The following is a 14012-nucleotide window of genomic DNA, read 5'->3' on the forward strand; positions in this document are numbered from 1 at the left end:
GTGATATCCAATTTCAAAATGTCTTTTGTCAGCTTTGGAAGTTTCGTGCGAACGAAAGCATTGTGGAAGATTGGACAGCTATAAGAAAGAAAATCAAATTTGACACCAGTGTGTGTTGTGTGGGTATACTTTTTACATCCGGTAATCGAAATAATACATTAACTGAAGACAGAACATCGATTTGAAATAATAACTAATCTTTAAAACCAAACAAAGCAAATTCGATAGTTCGCAGAAAGCAATAAGTAGGTGTAACGTAACAGCAGTTTTTCAATTAAATTAAAATAAACAGTCCACTTTTATTTATTATTGAATGTCCAACTCAGTAGTCGGCAACACGTCCGTCAGTACGTGTCCGGAAACTTACTTAACGGAAATACCGTTATTGCAATCCCTAACTATAAAGAAATTTTCTTGACCAATCAAGCTCCGTAGCATATCGTGGAAAAAACAGGATAAGAAACGACACGTTATAACATATAAAAAAATAGTAGGTGTGAAAATCACACTAAGTATATAATATGTAGCATTCGAGAATGGTTTTAATGGTTTGCAAAACCGTGTCCGGAAATCTGTACGTATGCAGTTCACCGTATCACACTTCACCGTGAAATGTTGTATCGGAAATATATGGCCGTATATTAAAGACCGTTCAACCTCTTTTGTCGTATAGTACTGACATAAAATTCATGTCTAAATAAAACACGGTTCTTGTCGGTTTACACTTTACAGGAAGCCAGCAGCATTTTTTTTTTGAAAATAGCCGATATACTAGTTAGGTTAGGTTTTCAACCTTGAATTTATGAATTTTGCCAAAATCAGCTATGAAAATTGAATTAATGTTCATATTGAATCAAATAAAATTGGAGACCGTACGATATACGGTTATCTCTTTCCTATAATAAAGCTCACGGAGAACTGTTTTACGTACAATTTACAATATGTAACCGCGTCAGTACGCCAGTATGTGATATTTGTTACGTCCTCATTGGACCCAGAACTTATGGAGAATATTTCCCTTCTAAGAATTTAATCATATTTTCCTAAAAAAAAATCTGGTAAATTGTTATAATATTACTAGTTTCTCGTCAGTTTGTTCCAAGAAAATTTTAAAAAGTAACCTGCGCGCAATTCATTTTTGTTAACATTATTAAAAATGCTACATTTTTAAGTGTTTGACTACTTAGCTAGTGTCATTACCATTGACAACATGCCCCAAGACAAGAGCGGAAATATTGGAATGTACATGTATTAAAAAATGTCGTAGGTACACAATTAGTGTATTACGGAAAATTATCACAAATATCGGCGATTTTCCGTGAATTCAAGTGATTTATTCTTCAATGCTACTTGTAAGTATCAGCAATTGGCTCACAGTCGTAGCTGTACTGAACCATATACGACAGCTGTTATCCTATGCAATTTATTAACTCAATTAAATCAAATCAGGAAAAGTCAAAAGCGACGAAACCGGTATGAAGAAAACTCACCCAACGATTTCCTTAGAAGGCTTAATCAAATACGTAGATCTTTATGAAAAATTCACTTGATAACTGGTATTACCAGGGATCTAGCAGAAGTTGTTTAAGGTATATTATTAAAACATATATAGTATCTAATATATATCGGATTACTATTGAGATAACTTTAATTATTACTTATATGGGTGTAATAATTTAGACGTATCAAACCAATTAATACTGGGTGACCTATAAATAATCAGAAAGGGAAAACTGGCGACCAATACGAGAACAAGTATTGCTGGATACTTGTATATTTATTGAAGGTAAACTAACCAGTATATCTTACAGCAGACGTTTTCAAAGTGTGCGCTTCTGCTTCTTGGGGCGGTGCAATTAAGAACCTACCAATTAAGTGAAGAATATTCATTTTATTTTAAATAATTTAATGCGCTAATGCACGACTTATTAATTAATTATACATTTTATTATTTTCATCATTTCTTCTAAAATTCTAAAATATTTATGTTATTTATTCTGATACAGCGCAAGGACTCGGTAGGCTAAGCGAATGGCTTACAACTATTCTGCGTAAAAGGGGTATTACTCGTATAATACAACCTCTATATACTAGGCGTGGGCAAATGCGGCTCTTAATATCTCTTGATAAAAATATAGGTTTTTTCTTTCCCCAATATACTTTGATGAAAAAAACAGGTTATGAAGTTTCCTGTAAGAGGAAGGATTATTTCTTCATTCAGACGACATTTGCTTGGAGCTGGTTTATTTGGTGAACGCCCAAGTTCTGAACTTCGCCTCCCCTTCTCCTCACTAACCCCAATAGAGAAGAACAAATGGGTCCCGATGAAAACCGAGGAGCATTGCGTGAAGTCGATGGAAGATTGATGGATCAGGGTGCGTGCGTAGTCGTGCTGATCGCGAGGGTGGCTCGAGAACGAAGATAAACTCTCAAATATATGAGGCAAAGACCTCACCCGGCTCTCATCAAGAGCCGGACGAAAACAAAATAGAATCGCACACATAGTGCACTTGGTACAAACACACAAAAGTAAATTCAAACAACCTCTACCACAGACAAAATACCACAGATGCATTTTAAGAAAAATGGATGTTAGCCACATACTCAACATGTTAGATTCATGATTTGGGTTGAAATTTTTGATGGGGCATATAGGACACATTTCGCACGCACCTAAAATTTAATTTAGGGTCCAATTTCTAAAATCTTACTTTAGATAATTCGGTAAATGAAGAGAGTCCGGTTAGCCTGTATCATTTATTCGACATTGAATTAAACACAAAATTTGTCGATATACAACCGATTGTGTTTTGAATATCGTTAATGTTTGGTTTTTTGAATCCCTTTTCATTTTTCTAACGGTCGTCACAATGCGACTAAATTTGGAGAACATAGGTACCTACCTATTGATTCTGCCTGCAAGTTTGATTTTTTAGATTTTTCTATTGCAAGTTGGACATTGGCAGCACAAATCATTTTTTTAAAGTGAAAATATTTTATTGCGAGAATTGGTTTTGTACTAGTCAATAAATCGTCGTTTATCTAGAACTAACTCCAGTTAACTTTAAATATTGGACGCCTTATATCTCTGGTAATGTTTGACAGATAGCTATTAAACTCGGCAACCATATTGGGTTAGACAAATATACCACAAGCGAAGTTAAATAAAGTATACAATAAATTATGGAAATCCTCTACTGGATTTTAACACACGGTAAATTCTGGTTCCATTTGCAACTAATAAAAAATAACCACTGCAAAGCATGCTTTTCTACGACAGCTGTAATAAAGTATGTACCTATGACGTAAAACGGGAAATATGTATTTTGACTCAACGTATTGAGAAGCTGTGTGATAAAAAACAATTTAGCCAATCTCATTGATTTTTAGGGCAACGTGATTTTTTTTTCTGGGGGTGCAGTAAATGAAAACGTTTGAAAATCACTGACTTACAGGTTTGGCTATCCATGGTTTTACTATCACAAATAATAATGAAACCGAAATGAGAGCAAGTGTTTTACGGGGTCACTAAAAAGCACAGGTACAAAAGTACAGGTGATACATGCTCATATGACTTTTGGACAAAAGAATAACAACACATATTATTTTGAAAGTCATGGAAATATACTTCTAATGGAGTTTGAATGAAGTTTGATTTATACCCATGTGTAAGTTGCCGATTCATTTTATTTTTTCACATGAATTAATAAAAATGAGAAAGATTGGAAAAAACAATGCTTCGCACTATTAACAAAGTAATTCCACCATGATCTCATTCGTTTTACGGCAGTTTCATATTTGGCTGACTAATTAGATTTATGAAGCGGAAAGGCCATACGTACTCAATGATTTGCTTTACTATTTTAAATCTCGCTTACCCATTCATTAAGTCTTTACTATCAGAAACAGTAATCGCATATTAAATTCACATTATTATTTATATTACGATATTATTTAATCCATTAAACTTATGTATTTCCAAGATTGAACGTATACAATAATATATTAACAATAAATGTCTTAAATAGTATAAATTAAATTATACTAGATTTATTTTTGACCGATTTTATCAATGTTATTTGTAAATATAAAAAAAATATATTAACATTGGAAAAAATGCCAATCCCGAGATTGTCAAATTGTAATCCCGAAATCCCGGGATCAGAATTTTGGCTCGGGATTGGATTCCCTATTGGTGAGTATACACAGCGGCTGAAGATGCCGAAAGGCGAAACCCGGGTCGCAAAAAACGATTCAAATGGAATAGTACAAAACTTAAATCTGTTAGAATTCCAATATGATACACAAGAAAGTTTAGACAGATAACATATTATGCTTAATTAAATTTCTTCAATATTCTTAGAAAGTATTAATACAACACCAAACTTAGGAAAATTAATTGAAAGTGTCCATAACAGAGACGCTTACCCTCGATTACGCACTCCGTATACGGTAAACACTCACGGTATGCACTTTGCTGCTGCAGCTAATTAACTGCATTGCTAATCGTTTAACTTTATCGCTTGTCTAAAATCACGTTTGACAAACGTACGGAATGAAAGTTACGAAATGAAAAGTGAACCGGCGAGTTTGTCCGCAGGAAAGCCAAGTTTTGCGCAAAACGATAATAATGTAATTAATAATATTATTTATTGTGCGTCTGTAGGTGTAGTAACGTCAAAATACATAAATACATCAACGCATAATTTATTGGATATGAATTTAATAATTATTATAACTGTTTGTTGATATATATATAGTAAAGTTATTATTAATTATATACCTCGTTATTATGTCAAACTAATTTTTGGTATCTACATATTAAGGCTATATATACCTCAGTTGAGGCATGGTCTAAAAAGATCGTAGCTAGGCGATGCGCGGATTGCGGGTCGCGGGTGCAAATGACGCATGCCGACCGAAATATAATTTGTCATATAAATCCAACATGCGTCCATTTAATGTTCTCCTTATGGCATGACCACCAAGATGTTGAACACATCCTCTGGGATTGCACGCTTATGGAATTCGAACGAGCGGAGCTGTTTGCCAGGGTCCGTCCTCACACGAGCCCAATTGGTCATGGAGATCTGGTAGCAACCGAGGCCAACTTTGCGGCATTTGAGAAATTTGCAGCGTTGTATGGGGAGCGGGATAGTCCCGACTCTTCTGTAGACTCATCCATTTCAATTCGTGACACTCAGTATGCGGGTACACAAAGCGCTTAACGTCAGCGGACAGCAGAGCCAGTCCAAAAAATATTTTTTTTCTTTCTTAACTTTCTTCTTTAAGCACTACGGTGCATGGTTGCAGCATCAGTCCCGTGCGGCTCCGTCTCGGGACGGAATGAGCACTTAAAATCACTTCTTTTAGACACGTTTAAAGCGTCATAGAAAGCGGCCGTGCATATCCACGGCTGTGCATATATGACGGGTGGTGGTGGGAACTTTTTATTGTTCTATTACTAATAATAATAATATATTCATTGACATGTCTTCTTTTTCAAGTAAATGGGTAACGTTTTTTAGTCATCTTCACACAATTTAAGAATTAATTCCCCCGTTGTCATCACAAAACAAATTGACGTGCTCACAGCTCGACTTTCGCTCTCCGATTGCCAGCCAGTCCAAAATATCGTAGCACCTTTAGTTGAAAATTATTTGCCGTTTCACTGAAATACCTGCTTAATAATTATTATAACTGTTTGTTGATTATATAGTTATTATCAATTATATACCTCGCTATTATTTTAAACTAATGTTTGGTATCTACATATTAATTAATGTAGGTATGTGTTCTCTCTGTTAACATCTATATAAACATATCACTAAAATAATAAGGCTGTATACGAAAGAATCCATATCCGGATCCTGCTGGCTTTTTCAACAAACGCTATACTCCCACTACAACGTCTGGACGTTGCATTTTTGGGTAGAATCATGGCCCCCACATCCTGAAGCAGGCACCCAGGCCATGATCTTTGGCGGGCCCCCTACCTGTTACTAAGGTTAAAGGCAGTCTGACGCTCTACAGTGGCGTTTTCTAAATGGTGTTCGAGGTCAATAAAAATTCAGTGTACCTATTTTTAGCGATTTTTAACACATCGGATTATGGAGGTGTCGAGTATCAACACACAATAACCAAAAATTGCATCGCACAACCATACTGGCGACTTTTTTTTTACTATTAGGTCATATTTAAGATGTGTGTTTATCTCAATTATGTGATCGACCCACCACGCCGCCCCCCCCCCCCATGAACCCGGGCGCCAAGGCTAGAGCCCTGTCAGCCCCCTTGTGGGGGCCATGCGTAGAATACTCGAATGGGGCAAACTGAACAAGCTGGTATTCGCTCCTAGTAAAACCTGACGTACCTTACAGGCAAATGTTAGTCTACAACTCGACAAGATAGCGCTCGATACATGGCAGTCGAGGTGGTCGGCATCCACCAATGGACGACAAACGTATCTGTTTTTTCAAGATGTGTCCTGCAGGCTTCAGATGAGACAACACATTGGGTAAGCCAGTTCCTGACCGGCCATGGTAACAGCCAAGCTCCACAGTTTTCGTTTGATATGACATGGGCCGGAATGCACGTGCGGGCACGACCATCCGTTCTACTGCGCAAGTGCAGATATCGCACAATCCAATTGTCGCATGAAAATTCAGAAGCTTCTAAACTTTTTTGATCCATGCGATCTTGCAATTTGCACGATAATACGTGTTTACACGTGCATTTTTTTGTTATGGCCGCGATAATACGTACTGTCAGCAGTAAATCCATGGACGTGTAAACGGGGTATTATTAATCAAATAATAGCCCACTATGGTCGAGCGGTAACGTATCGTCTTATAAAGTCGTGCTAAACTCCAGTTCGAATACCAAGTCTGGCAAATATTTGTATATGTTTTTTTTAAAACCATAGTAAGCACCTAATAGATTGAACAAGTGGTTAACATACATTTCTCGTAGAAATAAAAAGAAACTGTTAATACAACCATGTACATAATATGCTCGAACATGTTATTTTGGTCATAGGATGTATGTATAAATGTATATTGTTTCCATTACCTCGTGACTTTCAATTTAATCTCACCATAAAAAATGATTTTATTTAAATCACCACCGACATTATCTTATATCGCGTAGTTGCAACACATATTTTAATGTTAGTAACTACACAAAAATAATTTATTATAATTCACTTATTCACTTAGGATGTTGTGTCACGTAGAGTGCACTACGATAAAACGCAGTACCTAAGTACCAATGAATACTAGTTAGGACGTTGTAGCACTGTCAGTTCACTAGTCACTCCTGTCAAACGAGACTGAATCAATTTTATTCATGTCACTGTTACAGGAAGATGGTTTTGATTGAATCAGGGATCGAGAAACATTCTCATATACTTACTAAAAATTTTAATATATTACTATCGACGTCTACAATGAATGCACTCACATCAAAATCAGTTATAAAACAGGTAATTACAAAATACTTTACTAGCATAGAGCAATGACGTTTTCATTGAACTAAAACTACAATGTGTAGATAGTGATTGTTAGTTTTTAAAATTCAATTAAACCCTGTCTAATCCAACCAATATTAGATACTATCCAAAAAATATTCGTTTATCAAAAATTATGCCATTAAACCATACATAATTTTAGATATTTTTCATATTTAAGAATACTTTTTATCTATTATGGTTTGGTCTAGGCAGGGCTAAATGAATTTTAAAAAACTAACCTACACCATCTGTAATATTTATGTATTCTTAATTCAACGAAAAATAATAAGTATGACTGAAAAAGTGTGCACTATTTTGTAAGATCGCTCATAGTATACCTATACTATTATGGTTTAATTTAGGCAGGGTTTAAGGCTATACTTCAGCTGTGGCATGGTCTAAAAAGATCATGACTATGCGACACGCAGATTGTGCAAACGACGCGTGCGGAACAAAACATAATTTGTCATAAAAATTCAGCATGTGTCCATTTAATGTTTGTTATATTAGTAATAATAATATATTCACTGACATGTTTTCTTTTTCGAGTACATGGGTGACGTTTTTTAGTCATCTTTACACGATTTAAGAATATATTCCTCCGACCCCATCACAAAACAAATTGACGTGCTCACACCTCGCTACCTCTCTCCGATTGGTAACGTGTGCGAAATTTCTTTCCACCTATTGTTGAAAATTATTTGCCGTTTTACTGATGTATGCTCTTAATTGAATTTTAAAAACTAACCAGCCCCATCTGTAAATTATCTTATTAGTTCAATGAAAACAAATAGGTATGACAGACATAGTCTAGTATGCACCCTTCGCTACTGCTGTCACCGCTAAGACGTTGAATGTAGATCCCATGTTTGGATTACAAGACCGCCCGAAATTTTATAGAATGTATTTCCATCGTGTGTACACGGCAAAAATGCTTAAAACTATAGATTTGAACTAATCGATTTATAGTACAGAAACATTAATATACTCATTGATTTGATGTATAGAAAAAAAAGCAACCGATATATGTAGGTATTTAATTGTATTTACGTGTTAATCTAATTCTAATCGCACGAGCAATTGATCTTCTAAACATGTTTTCGACACCTGACTTTAAACGATAGTCCGTTTTTATAGCAGGGCTAAATCACTAATTCAATCAACGCCATATGCCGGAGATCAGAGATAAAAAATATCTATGCTATATGCATTATCTATGGCACATGAGGACATGACTATGTAATTTCCCAACTACTTTCTGCCTACTTTATATCGAAAAATGAAGTCGTGAAAAATTTGAATAGATAGACAGTTCATGTCAATTTTTAAAATTTTATCATGCTGATTGAATCGGCATTTACGGATTACAGTATAGATAGAGTTAGTTAGTATATATTGTACCTAAAATTATATACATATGTACCTAGGTACTTGACACTTTAAGTTTAAACCAAACGATGCGTGACAGCAAGATCAGCAAGCTTTTTGTCATATGGCGCGGCAGATAAAGATTTTTTAATGCAAAACATCAAAACCAGTAATGGCGAACCTGTGGCACGCTATATGATTTGGCATGGCACTCGAATATTTTATTTTCAAGAGAATAAAAAAATACCTACAATAATTTAAAAGAAAATACATAAAAATTTTACAAATCACCATACAAATGCCATGCGTATTTTCCTCGGTTTTCAGTATTATTTTTACCAATAATATTTACAAATCGATGCGCAAACGGAAATTACTCTTCAAGAATAAGCATCACCTACGTTTAATGTATATATATATATATATATAATTAAATAGGTCGGTTTTTAGGCTTTATGCGTCACATAATATTATCCTCCGATCCTGTTCAGGTTAAAATCCCAATGCTCCACTGCTCCGTGGTCCTGCTCCGAGCTCCTCTCCAACTTTCTGATTAGAACTATGAATTATAAAAAAAAATCTTTATGGTATTCGATATAACTTATTAAACTATATTTTAATTATAAAAACAACCGCAAAAAACCACAGACACGTACAAGGTAAGCATATCTTCGATTATTTTTTATTATTTTTCTTATTAAGGTTTTGTTAAGAGCCATCAGTGAAACAGCAAATAATTTTCAACAATAGGTGGGACGAAATTTTGCACTCGTTGCCAATCGGAGAGTGATCGTCGAGCTGTGAGCACGTCAATTTGTTTTGTGATGGCGTCGGAGGAATATATTCTTAAATCGTGTAATGATGACTAAAAAACGTTACGTATTTACTCGTAAAAGAAAACACGTCAGTGAATATATTATTATTATTACTAATATAACAATAAACATAATATTAAATGGACGCATGTTGAATTTTTACGACAAATTATGCTTTGTTCGTCACGCGTCGTTTGCACGATCTACGCGTCGCGTAGTCACGATCTTTTTAGACCATGCCTCATCTGAAGTATAGCCTTAAGTATTGATTAATTAAAATGTAAAATGTCAGAAAATTGCATTTAATTACATGCTTCGTATTTAATCGGTAGATAACGTCATTTAGTAGTAGGCACAACCATAGAAAAGCACTTCGCCTCAAAGATTTTCTACACAAAAAAATGTTGCAATTTTTTAGGTTCAATACAATGTAATTTACTCTCAAGTAGATGAATAATTTGTAAGTATAGAGAACGTGTATCTGATTACGTTGGTGTCTATTTCACAAATCTGGTAAATAAGTTATATTTTATAGAAGTAAGTACATATATATATATATATCTTATTCAATCGTTCAAACTCATCACATTTCCACATCATCCTTATCAATTTTCATCACGTACCAGATATCACAATAACAAACAATAACCGACGCGCCGTCTCGCAATCTGCTATGCTCTGTACACACGTTTTAAAAAATAATAGTGCCTAACTTTCGACTGCGCTCCATAATCTGTATCCGAAATTACACAACGCATCCTAAGTGCATGCGTGTTGAATTCAATATAGCATATTTTTTTTTTAATATATGCAAGTACTTCACGACAGGGAGCCATTAGGGTTTTATTTAACCACCATGAGACGAGACTGTATCCGAAACGGAAACTACCAGTGGAAATTGAACGTGTTCAGAATCAAGTCAATTCTCTTCAAAACAATTCAGCGGATATCACTTTGTCATTTGCCTTTAGCAAGTTCTTTCCATAGCATATGACTCTGCACCTAACTGCGCTCATAGATTAAAAAGTCCTAAGTCTTCATGTATCCCAATGAGAGTTCCTCTATAACCTCCACCCAGGCAAAACCCGCTCGATAGAAGAATTCATCAAATTCGGTGGATGTACGTAGCAGCGTTGAGCTAAGAATCGAGGAGAATGGAGAGAGCTAAAGATTGCCTTCGTCTAGTAGTGGATCGACCCCGGCTGATGATGATGATCAATATATTATTTTAATGGCTGTTCAATGTTGCAACTTAAATAGTTATTTTTGATAATTTTTATCCGAAAACCAATGCATTGAATTGAAGGATAACAAACAGCATATTATTATAATAAACAGATATTATTCTTATAAATAACAGGTATTATTTTGAACTTCGACTTGGTTATCAAATTTCCCGAGGTTTTTAAAAAGACAATAAATATGTCAAACGAAATAACAAAGATTAATGAATATTCCTTGGACTGCTCGGCTGACAAATGTTGAAATTCTCAATCGAATGAGAAAGAACCGAGAAGCTCTGCGTAGTATCAAAACCAGAAAACTACAGTACCTCGGCCACATTATGAGAGGACAAAAATACAGCATTCCCCAATTTGCCATCCAAGGAAAGATCAACGGTAAGCATAGCAGATGACGACGCCGCTTTTCATGGTTTAAGAACCTCCATGATTGGTACGAGTGTAGTTCTACTGAACTGTTCCGGGTAGCAGATGACAAAACTTAGATCGTCATGATGATGGCCGACCTCCGCTAGGCACAATAAGAATAAGACTGAATAGTCGTAGTTCTAGAGTCTAGAACTTTTAGAATCTAGACGAAAGCAGTAAAAATAATTATTTTAGAGAACTTTTCGTATTTTTTTACATTAATTGAAACCCATAACCAAAATACGATCCACCACAAGGCTTGCGGAAGATAGGGAAAACTGTGGGAAGACTGATCCAGAATTTTATAGAGTGATCGCGATCCTCAGTTATAAGAATTAGGATGAAAAAGAAGAACATAAATATACTACAATTATTGTTATCACCGACAACAAGTACATACATAAAACTAATCCATACAATCTAAGTTTTGCTTTGCCGTGTTTCTGTGAATTGACGTCAAATTATTTTGATGCTTTAAGATTTTTATGGTTGAAAATAAAAATATTTTGAATCTTAAAAAAAAACAATCTAATCAAAACGAAAATTAAATAAAAGGATTATGCAAAATGGTATGGACGTTAATTTTAGTAGTCCAGTGTTTATTTTTTACCCTGACACATAAGCACGCTTTGCCGCGCGTCCAAATACGGCCCTGCCAATCTTCGCCGGACATAAACCCCTCCGATTCAATTGAAAATATTCTTTTATACATTACTAATGGCCGCCCAAAATATTAAACACGATTCATCAATCGTCGTTTGGAAGAATACATAATCCGATTAGAAGAAGAAAGTGTTTATTTGATAGCGATTGTACGAGGAACTGACTTCCGATTTAGGCGAGCAGTACATATTATAATATAATATAAACAAACAGCTAAAATTCCTATTGATAACGGTCATTCATCTGCTTTAAATTAATCTGTAGTATAACTCGTGTTACTCGTAGTTGATATTAGCAAACACTCTAAAATACTGCATTGCTTTCAATTACCTATCTTTATTTTATTGTCTTCTGCATGACGCACAGACATTTATCAGTGATAGGTATATTCCAGAGCGTTGGAGCGGAGCTCGGAGCGGGAGCACAAGCAGGCAGTGGAGCAATTAGGTTTTATCCGGAGCAGGAGCGGAGCCAGAGCACCGGAAATTTGTAGTGCTCTACTGCTCCGGATGTTTTTTTTTTTGTAAAATTTTCGTCCTAAATCACAAAAAATCCAATGAAAATATTATATTTGACACTTTGCAACACTGGAATTATTTGAAATGCGGTATCCTGCCAAGTGATAAATAACGTCACCTTTTTTGACAGAAGAGGCAGATAATGAAAGATGATTTGCTGTCGGAATTTTGTTTAATAGAATTGATAATGAAAAGGACGAATAATAAACCTTATTTCAAAACTGCTTATTTTATAATCTTTTAAAAATTGCATACATATACCTAATACTTATTCAACCCTTTTACCCGGAGCGGAGCTGGAGCAAGTTTTAGGTCCCGGAGCGGAGCAACTCAAAAAACGTTCCGCTCCAACCCTCTGATATATTCATGTACACACTAGAAAAAAACATATTGTAAAAAAAATACGACACCCGACGGGACTTGAACCTTTATCTGTTGGATGTAACAACTACTAGATTAAATCGTCGTAATTTAGTAAGATGCCCGTAGCTTAATTGGAAAAGCATACTGGCACGAATCCAACACATGCATCTTCAAGTCCCGTCGGGTGTCGTAATTTTTCTACAAAATGATTTCATCTAGTGTGTATATGCATGAGATGTTTTCAAATGATATATAGAATGTTACATTCTCAAATCTTTTGTCTAATTCCTTAAATAAAAAAATTAAAAAATCTGATGACTTCACATTATTAGTGCACGCAGCGCTCGAAATATGAACCAGAGCGCTCAATACTTTTCCAAAATTAAGTGTGCATTTTTTTTAAACATAAACCTTATATATACCACATTAGCCGGACAAAAACAATCACAGTCTTTAAACATCCGATATGCACTAAGTAGGTACTAACCACAGAACAGATAATAAATAGAATGCCGATTGGCTATATTCAATACGCCGCACGTTGAAGCAGGGTTTTTGAATGTGTGAGTGTCCTACGAAAATGAAGCACGCATTATGCACGTGCAATAGTGTGTGTAATACACCAACATTAAATGAGCGTAAATGCATAAACCGAGAGCAGTTTTCAGTATTAGACGTACAACGTATGCTTGACACGTGTGTAAGTTTAACCCGGGTTCTTCCTTACTCGAGACGGTTACCTGCTATCGCCTTACCCGTTGGGTATTTCAGTTCCTATTATTTCTGAGTTCCCTGGTACTAACGATTTGAACTGACAACGTTTTTCAGCGCCACAGGAGAAAATAATCTATTTTTTTTACGAAATATGCGGTCAAAACGTCGGGTCGTCACTGCTTTGTACTACATACATACTATACAATATAATGTATTGTTGACAATCGTTTAATCGACCACAGAGATTGAATATATCGGACGGCGAATCCTTGAATACTAAACCCTAATCCTATGGAATGGTACACAACTCTCATTAATTAGAATTTATGTTATATTAAGATCGCCTAAAAATTTTGTAACAGAACAACACAACACCTTGTTATTGTTTATAGAAATATGTGCGCATTGTATG

General features: G+C 35.2%; 1 protein-coding gene across 8 annotated transcripts in view; it reads right to left on the bottom strand.

The window, feature by feature from the left end:
- Nucleotides 1-14012, bottom strand: part of DAAM (disheveled-associated activator of morphogenesis-like protein) — a 551406-nt gene that overhangs the window by 123340 nt on the left and 414054 nt on the right. The window contains exon 1 of one of the 8 annotated variants that reach the window (XM_085949183.1): nt 7072-7094. The exons of the other annotated variants lie outside the window; for them this stretch is intronic. The gene's annotated coding sequence lies outside the window, so the exon portion shown is untranslated. Of the gene's footprint in view, nt 1-7071; nt 7095-14012 lie in introns of those variants that run through there. 8 annotated transcript variants of the gene reach the window in all.

The sequence above is a fragment of the Rhyacophila brunnea genome, unplaced genomic scaffold, assembly GCF_057557595.1.
Source record: "Rhyacophila brunnea isolate RB1 unplaced genomic scaffold, BYU_Rbru_1.0 scaffold_21, whole genome shotgun sequence".
Lineage (NCBI taxonomy): Eukaryota > Metazoa > Arthropoda > Insecta > Trichoptera > Rhyacophilidae > Rhyacophila > Rhyacophila brunnea.